Source organism: Procambarus clarkii, chromosome 14 (genome assembly GCF_040958095.1).
Source record: "Procambarus clarkii isolate CNS0578487 chromosome 14, FALCON_Pclarkii_2.0, whole genome shotgun sequence".
NCBI lineage: Eukaryota > Metazoa > Arthropoda > Malacostraca > Decapoda > Cambaridae > Procambarus > Procambarus clarkii.
The window spans coordinates 44,128,854-44,143,227 of NC_091163.1; the positions used below are offsets into that span (position 1 = coordinate 44,128,854).

Sequence of the window (14,374 nt, forward strand, 5' to 3'; positions counted from 1 at the left end):
CTTGTCCACGCAGCCTTCCCCCCCCCCCCCTGGGAGGGTGAAGGAACCTCCTGTGCCGGTTACTCACACCTCAATTCAGAGGCTGAGAATCAAAAACAAAATGGAAACCACCGACCGGAGGGAGCGAGGGTGCCAGGAAGCCTCCGAGACTCGCCCAGAAAATGGCGTTTCATTACATTCAACGCTGGTTTTCTATGTAGAGTTCCTCTGGCTCCCTGGAGCTACCAAACCAAGGAGAAGTAAAATAAAAGAGGGCCTAACCCAGGAGGCGGCTGCCACTCGCCCCTCAACTCGAAGTCGAGACAACTGGCTGCAACCTGCGACCCAAAGCCACACACGAAAGACCAGTACCAGGAACAATGACCAAGTAATGAGTGGCCAGAACCCTGTCCGACCTCCAAAACCCCCCACATCCGAATGTCAGCCCAAGACATGTTACCAAGCACGGCAGCCAAAGCAACAAACTTACAAACATCATAGGCACGAGGGTAGACCACAGGCTGGCTAGACTTAATAACCCTGCAGACGACCTGGGAGACCCGAGCCCTGGAACAGGGAACGAGGGAAACCGGATCAACCCAAAGCGCATCCCCCAGCCACAGAAGCCGAAGCACGCAGATAATGGCAAAGAGCCGCCACAAGACACAACACCTGATGCACCCCCGGTCAGCCAAGCATCAATGACCCAAGGCCCCTCTGAAAAGCCGTCATCTTGTTCTTTGCCATAAAAGAAGGAGATGGCTGCAACCGCACAAACCGACCACCAGGACCGAAAGATCAGAAACCCCTGCACCAGAGGATAGCAGGAAGCTCTCCCACCAGACCTCCAGAGGCCAATTCCAACAGAAACAGCGCCTTAGAAAAACAGTCCTGAACCGAAGGGGCCACCACAAACCGAGGGGAAAAGAGAGCACCCAGTCCAAGGAACAGCATGGCTCAAGTGGCTCATGAGCAGGCTGGAGGTGAAACACAGCACGAGAAAGCTGATGGAATGGGGCAGAAGTGACATCCTAAATGCAAGCTGGAGCAGCTCCGCCAGCACCGCACAATAAGAGGCGACAGTCCTGATCCGATCCAAAACAGAAGACAATCTACAAAGAGAACGAATACGGCGAAAAGAATGCCAGGAAACTTCATACTGTCACCGAGATGAAGCTCACATGTGGGACACCATCAAAGAAGCTACCTGATCACCATATAAGTGGTGATAAACCCCTGTCAAAAAGACCAGACGCAAAAAGCAGAGGAATAGATCGAACCAGCTGTGTACTTGACCGGTCCAATTTGCTGAAAGTGGCGGAACCACAGAAAATGACCCTGGTTCAGACACCGAGCAAGCAGTGCCTGAAACCAAGACTGGGAAGGCTACCAAAGGGCCAGAAGAGGCCTGACTCTCCCACGGTAAGACTCCAAATGAACCAGAACCTGCAGCAACAGCTGGACTGGAGGGAAGAGGTACAAGTAGCCCCACCTTGACCAGTCCTGCTGAAAGGTGTCAACCGCAACAGCTCTGCAGTTTGAGAACGGTGCCACATATATCGGGAGACACTGAGACCATGTCAACACAAAGAGATCCACCTCCGGGAGCCCGTACGTCTGGCAGAGCCAACTGAAGGAGTCAGCGTCGACCATCCATTCCATGGACAAGGGAATAAACCGAGACAGGCCATCTGCCAGGACGTCGGACACTCCACGGATATATTAGCCGCACAGAAAGCCAAATCCCAAGAATCCAGCAGATGAGTTACTCAAAGGGATCAGCCCAAAAGAGCCAAGGACCAAAGAGAATCCCCGCAGTTCAGACAATGTACCACCAGAGAGCAGTCCAAATGGAGCTGGATCGTTGAACCCCGAGTGACCCGGACCCTCCAAAGCGACAGCCAAACCTCTGCGAATTCCCACACCATGCTGTGAGCCCAACAGAAGGACGGAGCCGCCCCAAAGAGCCAAGGACCAAAGAGAATCCCCGCAGTTCAGACAATGTACCACCAGAGAGCAGTCCAAATGGAGCTGGATCGTTGAACCCCGAGTGACCCGGACCCTCCAAAGCGACAGCCAAACCTCTGCGAATTCCCACACCATGCTGTGAGCCCAACAGAAGGACGGAGCCCACTGCTCCTGGTCGGCCTGGTGAGCACTGGTCACAAAGCTCCAGCCTAGAATCGAGGCATCTGTGAACTTTGGACATGAACCCCTGGAGGTAGAACCCACCCATCGCGAGAGAGGTGAAAGGGACGGCCTCGACGCTGAAGCCAGACCCGACCCAGTGAGTAAACCGGCACGGGGAAGGTCAGACTCCTGCATAACTGCTCAAGCAACCACCACATGTCCCGGGAATCTCCCCCCCCCCCCAAAACAGCAGAAGGCAGGACTGCAGCAGCAGCAATGCCTCCAGAGGGAGAGACAAGGAAGTGTTCCGAGAGTCCCTCATGAGGCCCAGCTGGGTCCGAACCTTTGGACAGAACCAGATGAGACTTCCTCCAGCTCACCAAGAACCAGAATCCGGTGAACTGGGAAAGAACCACCCCCCCCCCCCTGGTGAGCAGACAAGCAGACCGGCTGGGAGCCCATACCAACCAGTTGTCGAGATAGGCCTACACCTGAACCACTAGCAGACGCAGAAGGGCCACCACGAACCAGGAAGCCGCATGAATGTGCGAGGCACCAGATTCAACCCAAAAGGAAGGCAACGAAAGCGGTAAGCCTGCCCCTCCACCACAAAACCTAACCAGTCCCTGAACTCCAGATGAATAGGGAGGTGCCAATATACATCCCGGAGATCCAGAATCACCAACCAACAACCCGGCTCTAACAGAAGCCAAACCAGGGACAGAGTAGTTATCCGAAAGGAGGGGCAAGGAATCCAGAGGTTCAGCAGGACAAGTCCAGAATGAACCACATATCCGCACAGTCCCATTTCGGTACTGGAAACAGGCGGGAAACCCACCTGAGGGACAAGGTCTTTTCGACCACTCCCAAGCTCACCCACTCCAAGATGACCTGACAGAGTGAATGGGAAGTCAGCCACGAATCCCCCGGTAGGAAGAGGTGCCGCCCAATGCCACCACAGGCCGGATGACACAACCCGAAAAACCCACAAATCATGGGATCATGCATGAGCAAACAGCACGAGTCCCTCCCCCCCCCCCCCCCCCAGCATCCTGGTAACGGGACAATATCTTGAGGTTATCTTGAGATGATTTCGGGGCATTAGTGTCCCCGGCTCCCGTGGGGGCAACCCACAAAAGGGCCAACACCCCGTACGAGAAAGTGGCGCCAGTTCAGAAACTTACAACAAGGCCTACCTCGACCTGCAGAGACCCGAACCCTGGCACGATCCAGCCAGGAGCACGAGAACGCTGACCCCGGATCACCAACAAAGCAGAAAGAGGATGGCAGCAGCAGAAGCTGCCAGGAACTGAGGAACAACCTAGACTGCAAACAAAACAGACAAAAGAGTGGAGAAAACCCCAGAGCTAGGGCCCAGGCCAAAGCAAGACAGCGGTCTGCAAGCCAGGAAGACCCAGGGACCGCCCCTCAATAGAGGTCGGGGCCAGATTAGAGGCCAAGACTGGGCCACACTGGAGGAAACCACCAAGGGCCACCCAAACCTGTACAAGAGAAATTTGAGAGGAAAATCTCCGGGAGACGAAACCGAAGAACCCAAAGGAAACTGGAAATGAACCTGAACCCAAAATGGAGCCCGAAGCACCACAACTTTTGGGGGAAAACGTACCCTGGAAAAGAAACAACAGGCGGCCATAAAACATACTATTACTCATATACAAATAATCAAACACACATTTACATATACACACGGCTCCAGGAGAAGTAAAGTGATACCTCGGCTCACAAATGACCCTCTTTACGAATTTTCAGGTTACGAGCCCAATTTCTTCGTAAAATCCAAATTGCGTTACGAACTTTGCCTAGGGTAAAGTAGTTTGTTGATACACGTATGGCCGACCTAGGCGTGTGGTGGCACAGCGACTGCGCCTCAGTTTAACAGTGCCTCCCGCATAGTGACAATCGCGCCTGAATTCTTTGTAAAGAATTTCAGTGTTTTGGGATTTTTGGGTATTTGAACATAAAGGTAATTATTATATATCTTGCCATGGTCCCAAGAAAGTCAGTGGTAAGGTTCAATCTAAGAAAATAGTTATGAGTAGAGGCACTAGAGGATGTCCCTTCCTCATTAACCCTTAAACTGCCCAATACTGCATATGAACTTTTGAGTAACTGACGCAAAAGTGTGCATCACTGCATATGTAGTTTTGGAGTACTATGCAAGATTTAAACGGCCCGCGGATACACAGGGTTCACATCACCTTCCTCAGGGCTCTTGTAAACAGACACCATTTTAAATAAAAATCGTGGGCAACATTACCAGGAGTGAGGGGCCTCAGTACTGAGTGAACCACCAAGGCTGGTGCACGCAACATGAGCTCACAGCACTGCTGTTCAGCTTGTGACCACAGCATCGCCTAAAAATGTCAAAATATATATGTGTACATGCTATTATTTAGCGATGATAGTATTACAGAAGACCCCTGACTGTGATATAAATGACCAGGATTCTGATAATAGCAGGATTGTTGTGATAATTTGCTCTGTGCTGTGGGAGGAGCAATGTTGAGGGTGGGAGGGCTGTAGCGTCGTCTGCCGAATGTGTGGCCACCTGTTGCTGTCTGCACTTACTATACCAGCTTAGTGGTTTGCTATGGTGAACAAAATGTGTAGATACTTATATATATAACGTATATAGATAACGTATATATATATATATAATGTATATAGAGAATAAAAGCAAAGACAGTATGGTGGGAGGAGGAGGATGGCGAGGGAAGGAGTGGTGGTGAGTGGTTGGCTGGTGTGGTGGCTACTCCTTGTTGCTTTTTGACTCAGCATACCAACTTAGTAGTTCGTTATGGTGAACACAAATGTAGATACTTATATATACTGTGTACATATATAGTGTAATAACAGCAAAAGGAGTGTTGGGAGAAGCCATTTTGGTGAGGGTGGTGGCATCATCTGCATGACATGTTATGCTGTGTAAAGGTGGCCACTTTGCTCTTTGTGCACTATACCAGCTTAGTTGAACAGTTATGGTGAACAAAACATGCAGATACTTATATATAACCTGTGTATATAGTGTAATAACAGCAAAAGTATTTGTTAATTGTTTTATGAACATAATAATTGAATCACTAATATGCACAACATAATTTTGAGTACAGCAATGATTCACACATTTTATTATATAAATATATCACATTACACACTATTGAATAATATTACTGCAAAAAAAATTAGAACAAATCAATCAGACATTGATAATTAGGTAATAATATCTTTGTGGCAACTCATGCCTGACAGCTGGGGCAGAGCAGACCTTCTTTGGCTCCTGCTCTGTCAACGCCTCTTTTTTGCCAGACTTCCCCCACCATATTACAGCCAAAATATGTCAGTTACGATTTTTTTTCCTGTGATCAGGGAACACAAATGAACACTTTTATAGGACGAAATAATTTTGTTATTTTTTATTTTGTTGCACCTGTGGGTGTTGAAGGCCTAATAGTCCCGAGCAGCTTAGGGGTTAAGAAAATGTGTGAAGTATGGGAAGAACTGCAAAGTTTTGTTGAAAAAACTCACCCAGATAAAGCTGTAGCAGGCCATTGCATTGACCTTTTAAATGGCTATATGATATCTCACTACAGACAAGTGTTAAAATATAGGGAAAAACAAGTGTGTTTGACAGATTCTTAGTGAGACAAGCAAGCAGTGAGCAACAACAACCAGGTCCTAGTAGTGCTCCTGCAAAACGTAGGAGAGAGATTACCCCATAGAAGTCATCACCGCCTGATGTTATAATGGAAGGGGACTCCTCTTCCAACCACTAACACCTCTCCTCCTCTCTCCCCTCCTCACCGTCTTCCATACACCAACAAGAGTCATCAATAAATTTAAGCAATAACCTGTACATACTTTAGTACTAAAGATTAGGGTGAATTAGGCATAAAATTTACTTTGAAGTTAATATTTATGGGAGTGTGGAATGGATTACAGTATCCACTCAATTTAACAGCCTATATGGGACTGAGCCCAAGTCGTTATTTACGGAGCTCCGTTATTTCCGACGTTAAGTCGGGTCGGGTAATTTTTCAAGTAACATTCAGGTAGGATATATTTTATACTGTATAACTAAAATTAAATAAAGTTCATTGTGTAATTGCATTCCAATTTAGTGCACGGCCGACGATTAAGCCAGTTGCTGGCTGCTGCATGGATGATGTGTGAACACGCTCTGATCAAGTCCAGATGGGTGGGAAAAAATTGATTCATTCCTTTGTATTGAAAAATATTTCATGTATCAATCAGTGAGTTAATATTGTCTTAATAAAATTTTAGAGATGTGTTTTGATTTACCCTGAACAGTGCAGGTAATGTATTTTTAATGTTACGACACAGGCTGTGGCGGCCATGCCATAACAATGGCGATCGAGCCTTGTCACTGAGAGCTAGCCAAGATGAAATATTTTGAGCTCACCTTTTCTCTGCTGACGATAGAATATACATTTGCAGAGACTAATATGTAGCTTTTGTTGAAAAAAAACAATATCTTGTAATACTATAATAAAATTGGTAAATTGACTTACTTTTAATGAAGCTGAAGATTACGAAGCTGTGAAGATTACGTCATCCTCTGCAGCGCTTGTTTTATATTGTTTATATTGTATACAGGGTACATACTGTATGTACACTTATTTTCAGGCATTCACTTCACACAACAGCTAGCCTTACTACTAATTCACATGAGTTCTAATTCTACTTCACTATTGACAATTATGTTGAATGTTAAACTCTGCTGCTGCTCGTGCATGAGAATATCCTTTATCAAGTTTCTTAATTAACTCCAGCTTCTGTGCAACCGTCAGGCGCTTCCTTTGGGTAACTTTTGGCATTTTGTAAATTAAAAAGATCACAATTACAGTACAGTAATATCCTTCACAACTGAAGCTAGCCGCGCGAGTTCACAGTAAACAATGGGAACACATGGCCCGGCGGAGTACATACTAGGTCCGTGGGAAAAAAAATACCTAGTGCCTATACATACTATAAAAGGTATTTAATAAGAAAACAAAGACTTTTGCTTAATAAAAACTGTTTCAAAATATTTTATTAATAATAATTTACAATTTTCTTCATTAAAGTGAATCATTTTAAAAGAAAATTAAGATGTAATATATGACTCTGGACGATCCAGGTCGGTGGCGGCCTGGTCGCCATGTGAGGGGACGCTGATGCCACAACAAACCCAATACCGACTGTCGGTAATATCGACCGCAGACCGGTATTGCAGGCTCTAGATACTGGGCTCCCAAACCGGTCGTTAATACCGGCAGATCGGTATAAAAGAGGCCGTTAAATTGAGTGGATACTGTAATTCAATTTACATTATTTCTTATGGGAAAATTCGCTTCGGTTTAAAAATTTTGGGGTTATGAACCATCTTTGGGAACGGATTAAATACGTAAGCTCAGGTACCACAGTACCTCCAGATAGAGGCAAAAACTCCTCCAAAACTTGAGCCACACACAGTCACATGTAAACTAGACACAGCGCTGCCTTGCTGGCCAGCCGGGGAAGCGCACAGAAATCAAAAACAATTTCGTGGCCTAAACACCCCTAATCTGGTTAAAATTACTGTACTACAGAAAACTAACAAGTAAACAGAACTCCCCAATTGAAAAACGAGCATGACATCACACTTTCCGCGCTGCTTGTCTGCGCAGCTTCACCCTCCCTTAGAGGGGGAAGGGGGAGCCCCTCGACCCATCGCACCGGCTATCCACTTGTCAGTTCAAGAGTGGATGTCAAAACACGCGAAAAAACCAGCCAACTGGGGAAAGGGAGGGCTACCAAGAAGCTTCCGGGTCTCACCCAGAAAATGGTGAGGAGTTCTGTGGGGAGCCCCCTTCGGCTCCCAAGAGCTATCTACCCAAAGCCAAGGAAAAAAGAGGGACAAACCTGGGAGACAGAAACCATGTGCCTAAAACCCGAAAGCAAGACAACAGGCAACACCGAAAGGACCCCGCAGACAACCCGGGAGACCAAAACCCCAGAATAGGGGACAAAGGGACACCCCGGCAACTCAAAGCATGTCTAGGGGCCACAGAGGCCACGACATGCAGGCAATTGCTGAGAGCCACAACCAGACACAAGAAGATGCACCCCAGGCCAAAAATACCAAGCAACAACAACCCCATGGACCTCCTCCAGAAAAACAGCCAACCCAACCTCACCAGAAAAAGAAGAATGGCTGCAACAAACAAACCTAACACCAGAACCCAAAGGAGTAGAAACCTCTGAGAAACAATCCGGAACCAAAGGGGCCACAACCAACCGGGGGGAAGAGATAAGAGAGCTTCATGTCCAAAGAACAGGACAGCTCAGGCGGCGCAAGAGCAGGCCGGAGGTGAAACAATGCCCTAGACAGCTTGTGAAATGGTGCAGAAGGAACATCAAAACTGAAAGCAAGCCGTAGCAGCTCTGCCAGCACCACACGATACGAGGCGACAGAATGCGGCATACGAAGACGGTCCTGAAACAGCCACTAGAGAAAGGGCAAAACCACCTCAACAAAAAGCGAAGTATACCTACGAAGAGACAAAAAGAGAAAAAGGAAGGATCGCCAGGAAGCCCCATACAGCCATCGAGATGAAGCACGCAGGTGGGACACCATCAACGAAGCCACCTGATATCCACCGAGCTTCCCCCGTCCCAACGAAAATGAACAGATGGTGATAGACTTGAGTCAAAAGTAGAGACGCAAAGCCTCGAGAAGACCAAACCAGCCCCATAACAATCGTCTGAGTACGTCTCTAAACAATCCCTTGGTACGGACACCGAGCAAGCAGTGCCTGAAACCAAGGTTGTCAGGGAACCAGATGGAATGTCCATCAGGGCACCAGGCACCAAACCCAGCGAGCCGGGAAAGAACCAACCCGGGCGAGCAGACACGCCCCATCCTGGAGGATCCCTACCCCCCAGGACCCTTGAAGGACCAACAAGACCGACAACGGATGACAACGAGAAGAAACCGCTTGCAGAAACAGCCCAACAGCAGACCCCGCAAACAGCAAGGACAAAATGGGGATGAAAACCGAAGAGCCAGAGCCCCAGGCAGAGGCCAACGAGGAAGTGAGCACCACGAGCCAACATGCGAGACGTGAAGCGAAAACAGTGACACCGCATCCTGCAGGAATGGTGCAACCAGCTCCAGGTTGCACCAAGGAATTTACTGGGTTTGCAAAGATGACAGATTAATGTTAGAGAACATAACTAAACTGATGAAAAACATTCCCGAGTCACAGAGATTATCATTCACAGACAGGCTACCAGTGATATATGCGGACTGGGAAAAGTCAACATTGGATAACGACCAAAACTCAGGAACAGATAGTTTAGAGAACCGCAGCAGTAGTGTGGAGGAGGAGACTATTGTGGTACAAAATAACAGCAATATTGCAGAGCCAGATAATATAAACGATGAGAGCAACAGTGAGACAGAGTGCATAAATGAAGGAATTGCGACGAAAAACGGAGATGGCTCCAACAAAGAGGTAGACAAGACAGTCACAGATATAAATACCTTGAAAAACGCAAAACCGGAACACATTTGCAAATTCTACACTAAAGGAATATGCAAATATGGAAAATTAGGAGCAAAATGCCATTTTCTGCATCCTCGAAAATGCAGGAACATGTTGGAGAGGGGTACATGCCGTTTTGGAACAGGGTGTAGATACTTCAACCCTAAATTATGTCAATTTTCAATTAGGGACAAAAAATGCTACAATCTTCAGTGTCCGGAATTCCATGTGAGAGGTACAGAGCGTTATAGACGGGAAGATCAATATGACACTACTGGAAATTTTTTAGAGGAAGGCAGAAACAGAGTAGTAAATATAAGAGAGAGGAACAGTCAGATGGAACCACTACAGGATTACAGAGGGGAACGGAGATACCCACAAGACTGGAATACAAATTATCAACAAGCACACAGGTACTACACCACACAACACCCGTCCTACTACCAAAACTGGACGAATCACTTCCAAAACGACACACCCTGGACGCAAACACAGTGGCCTCCTTACCAGAGCCTCTGATATTAACACCAAGTAAGGCTTCCAGCACTTCCACTAACACGATAACATCATTTATATTTGCCAACATCCAGGGTATAAAAACACGCAAAACCAACAAAGTTCAATTTATAGATGGTCTCCTTCATGAGGCAAATGCAGTGTTTGCAGCCCTAACAGAAACCCACACAAAGGACTACCATGATGGTGAAATATGGATCTCAGAATACAATCTTTTCAGATGTGATAGGAAACACCGGCTTCAGGGTGGGGTCAGCCTCTACATCAAAGACACATTCATCTGTACTGAGCTGCTAAACACCTCAAATGATATGGTGGAAGTGCTGATAATCAAAATAGAGATTTTAAATGTAGTTATTGTCCTTGTATATAAGTCACCGGAGGCAAACCCTCAGCAGTTTAAAGACCAACTAATGAAAATAGAACACTGCTTGGAAAACCTCACAAATCCAGCTCCGAACATCATCCTGCTTGGGGACTTCAACCTACGGCACCTGAAATGGAAGCACCTGGCTAATACAGTAGTATCAGAAAGAATACCAGGAAGTAGCCTAAATGAACAGGCACACGCAAATGACCTGCTACGGATGTGCGACAGGTTTGCCTTAAACCAGCAAATAGTAGAACCAACTAGGAAGGAGAACATGCTGGACCTCATTTTCACTAATAATGATGAATTGATCAGGAACATAATGATTACAAATACCTGTTACTCAGATCACAACTTAATTGAAGTTATGACAACCATGGGGAGTAGACCTTCAAAACCAGTCCAGATTCCCGGTGGAGGAGATTTCAGCAAATTCAACTTCAATAATACAGATAAACTGGGAGCAAATTAACCAGGACTTCACAGAAATAAACTGGGAAGAACAGCTAGAAAATGCAAATCTGAACCAGTGCCTGGAAAAAATAAGCTCAGTAGCACTAGAAATATGTTCAAACCGCATACCTCTAAGAAAAAAGAGGAAGAGATGCAGATTGGAACGGGAACGTCGTTCCCTATATAGGCGAAGAAAACGAATCGCGGAACAACTTGAGAGTCGCACCCTATCTCAATAACGGCGAAGAAGGTTAGGTAGAGAAATAGAAACAATTGAACGGAAGCTACAAGAATCATACAAAACCCAGGAGAGGCAAAGAGAGCAAAAGGCCATCAGTGAAATAGAAAGAAATCCGAAATATTTTTTCTCCTATGCAAAATCAAGATCAAAAACCACATCTAGTATCGGGCCCCTGCGAAAGGGAGATGGAACTTTCACCAATGACAACAAAGAAATGAGCGAGCTACTGAGGACGCAGTACGACTCTGTTTTCAGCGAGCCATTAAACACACTAAAGATTGATAACCCAAATGAATTTTTCATGGATACGATACCAACATCAAATCATATATCAGACGTCACCCTATCCCCACTGGATTTTGAAGAAGCCATAAACAGTATGCCTATGCACTCTGCACCAGGCCCGGATTCTTGGAACTCCATATTCATAAAGAACTGTAAAAAACCACTATCGCAGGCCCTCCACATTCTGTGGAGACAAAGCCTAGATACTGGCGTTATTCCTGATATACTAAAAACAGTAGACATAGCACCACTTCATAAAGGAGGAAATAAGGCAGAGGCAAAAAATTACAGACCGATAGCACTAACATCGCACATCATAAAAATTTTTGAGAGAGTGCTAAGAAGTAAAATCACAAAATACATGGAATCACAGCAACTCCATAACCCCGGACAACATGGTTTCAGAACAGGGCGCTCTTGCCTGTCGCAGTTGCTGGACCACTATGATATAGCATTAGATGCTATGGAAGACAAACATAATGCAGATGTAATTTACACAGATTTCACAAAAGCTTTTGATAAATGTGACCATGGTGTTATTGCACATAAAATGCGTTCAAAAGGAATTACCGGAAAAATAGGCAGATGGATCTACAATTTCCTGACCAACTGAACCCAATGTGTAATAGTCAACAAAATAAAATCCAGCCCATCAACCGTGAAGAGCTCAGTCCCCCAGGGTACTGTGCTTGCTCCAGTACTTTTTCTCATCCTCATTTCGGACATAGACAAGAACACAACCTATAGCACTGTATCATCCTTTGCAGATGACACTAGGATCTTCATGAGAGTAGGCAACATAGAGGACACGGCGAACCTCCAGTCAGATGTAGATCAGGTCTTTCTATGGGCTACAGAAAATAATATGGTGTTTAACGAAGATAAGTTCCAGCTCATGCGCTACGGAAAAAATGAAAATATGAAAACGGAAACCACGTACAAAACTCAGGCAAATCATAACATAGAACGAAAAGGCAATGTAAAGGATCTGGGTGTACTCATGTCGGAGGACCTTACCTTTAAAGAACACAATAAAGTAGCCGTCACAACTGCAAGAAAAATGACAGGTTGGATAACAAGAACTTTTCACACTAGAGATGCTATACCGATGATGATACTTTTCAAAACGCTTGTGCTCTCTAGAGTAGAGTACTGCTGCACAATGACAGCACCTTTCAAAGCTGGAGAAATTTCTGACCTGGAGAGCGTGCAGAGATCCTTTACTGCTAGAATCCACTCAGTAAAACATCTAAACTATTGGGACCGACTAAAGAGCCTAAAACTGTACTCCCTTGAGCGCAGGCGGGAGAGGTACATAATAATTTACACGTGGAAAATATTAGAGGGGCTGGTCCCAAACCTGCACACAGAAATAACATCACATGAGACCAGAAGACATGGCAGGATGTGCAGAATACACCCGTTGAAAAACAGAGGTGCAACTGGTACTCTGCGAGAGAACTCTATCAACATCAGAGGTCCGAGACTGTTCAACACGCTTCCACTACACATAAGGGACATAACTGGCCGACCCCTCACAGTGTTCAAGAGAGAACTGGATAAGCACCTCCAAAGGATACCTGATCAACCAGGCTGTGACTCATACGTCAGGCTGCGAGCAGCCGCGTCCAACAGCCTGGTTGATCAGTCCGGCAACCAGGAGGCCTGGTCGACGACCGGGCCGCAGGGACGCTAAGCCCCGGAAGCACCTCAATGTAACCTCAAGGTAAGGGCAGAACGACGCACGTGTCGCTGAGTAATGTATGAGGAAAACTACTTCGGATATGTACTGCACTAAAATAAAAATTCCCGTATGGAAAACTAACTCAAAGAAAAGTTCGTAGCCAAGGCTGTAATTCCGAGCTCCCCCCGTCCCAATGAAAATTAACTGCAGAGGGCAGGAGTGGTTGAATGGAAATCGACATCCACCTGCAGACATTCCATACCCGGCAGTCGGTAGTGTGATACAAGAAAAGGAAAGAACTCTGCACTATAACTGAACACTGGTCAGTTCAAAATCAGGGCACTGAACATGTACATAGTCCAGCCTAGCATTATCATTAGTATAGCCAATATGCACATACTAATATACACAAGAATGTGTAGCACAGAGGTAGGAAATACATAAATATGCAATGAAATGACTGTAAATATAGTCAACACACCGGTAGCTAGGGACAAGAGAGTACACGTGTATAATCAATATGGTGAACTAACACGACTTAATTAGCAATTGCTAATGTAATGTACAAGATAAACTATATATACAGAGAGATTCCAATATATATATAAGGCCAGGCATTGAATGACGGTCAATGAATGAGTGCCCAGAGTCAAAAAAAAATTCAGTCGCTGAAAAAGTAAATCAAAAGTTACCAAAATTTTGGGCTATGCCCCACAGTGTAATGAACAACAAGATATACGGACATATTAAAGCAACGTTAAAATGCACACAAAGTGTCCAATCAACATACCACAAACAATACCCAACACTTATCCAAAAATCGACAGCCAGTGCCTGGCTGACAGTGTAGCCAGACCGTATAATCTCGCATGTAGTGTGTAGACACTATAGTGGCATGACACAGCTCAGCCATGTAATATTCTGGGAGCATTGGTAGTGGATTATGTCCTACGTTGCATATGCATTAGGATAAGAGTAGGCGTAGAGTAGAGGCGGAGAGGGCATCACTCCGAGCCACCCTACTCCTGCATTCAGAGAAAAACTAGTAAGTGTCCTTATATAGAAAATCCAGAACTCCGCCAGTATCAAGAGGGCTATGACTGGAGAGAGAGAGTAGCTAGTGTGGTGTATTACCCTTGAGAAAGGTCGCAGAACACCAACACATGTTA

At 45.8% G+C, this 14,374-nt stretch overlaps 1 protein-coding gene across 3 annotated transcripts in view; it reads right to left on the reverse strand.

The window, feature by feature from the left end:
• Positions 1–14,374, reverse strand: part of LOC123748118 (uncharacterized) — a 136,620-nt gene that overhangs the window by 70,357 nt on the left and 51,889 nt on the right. The window lies entirely within an intron of this gene.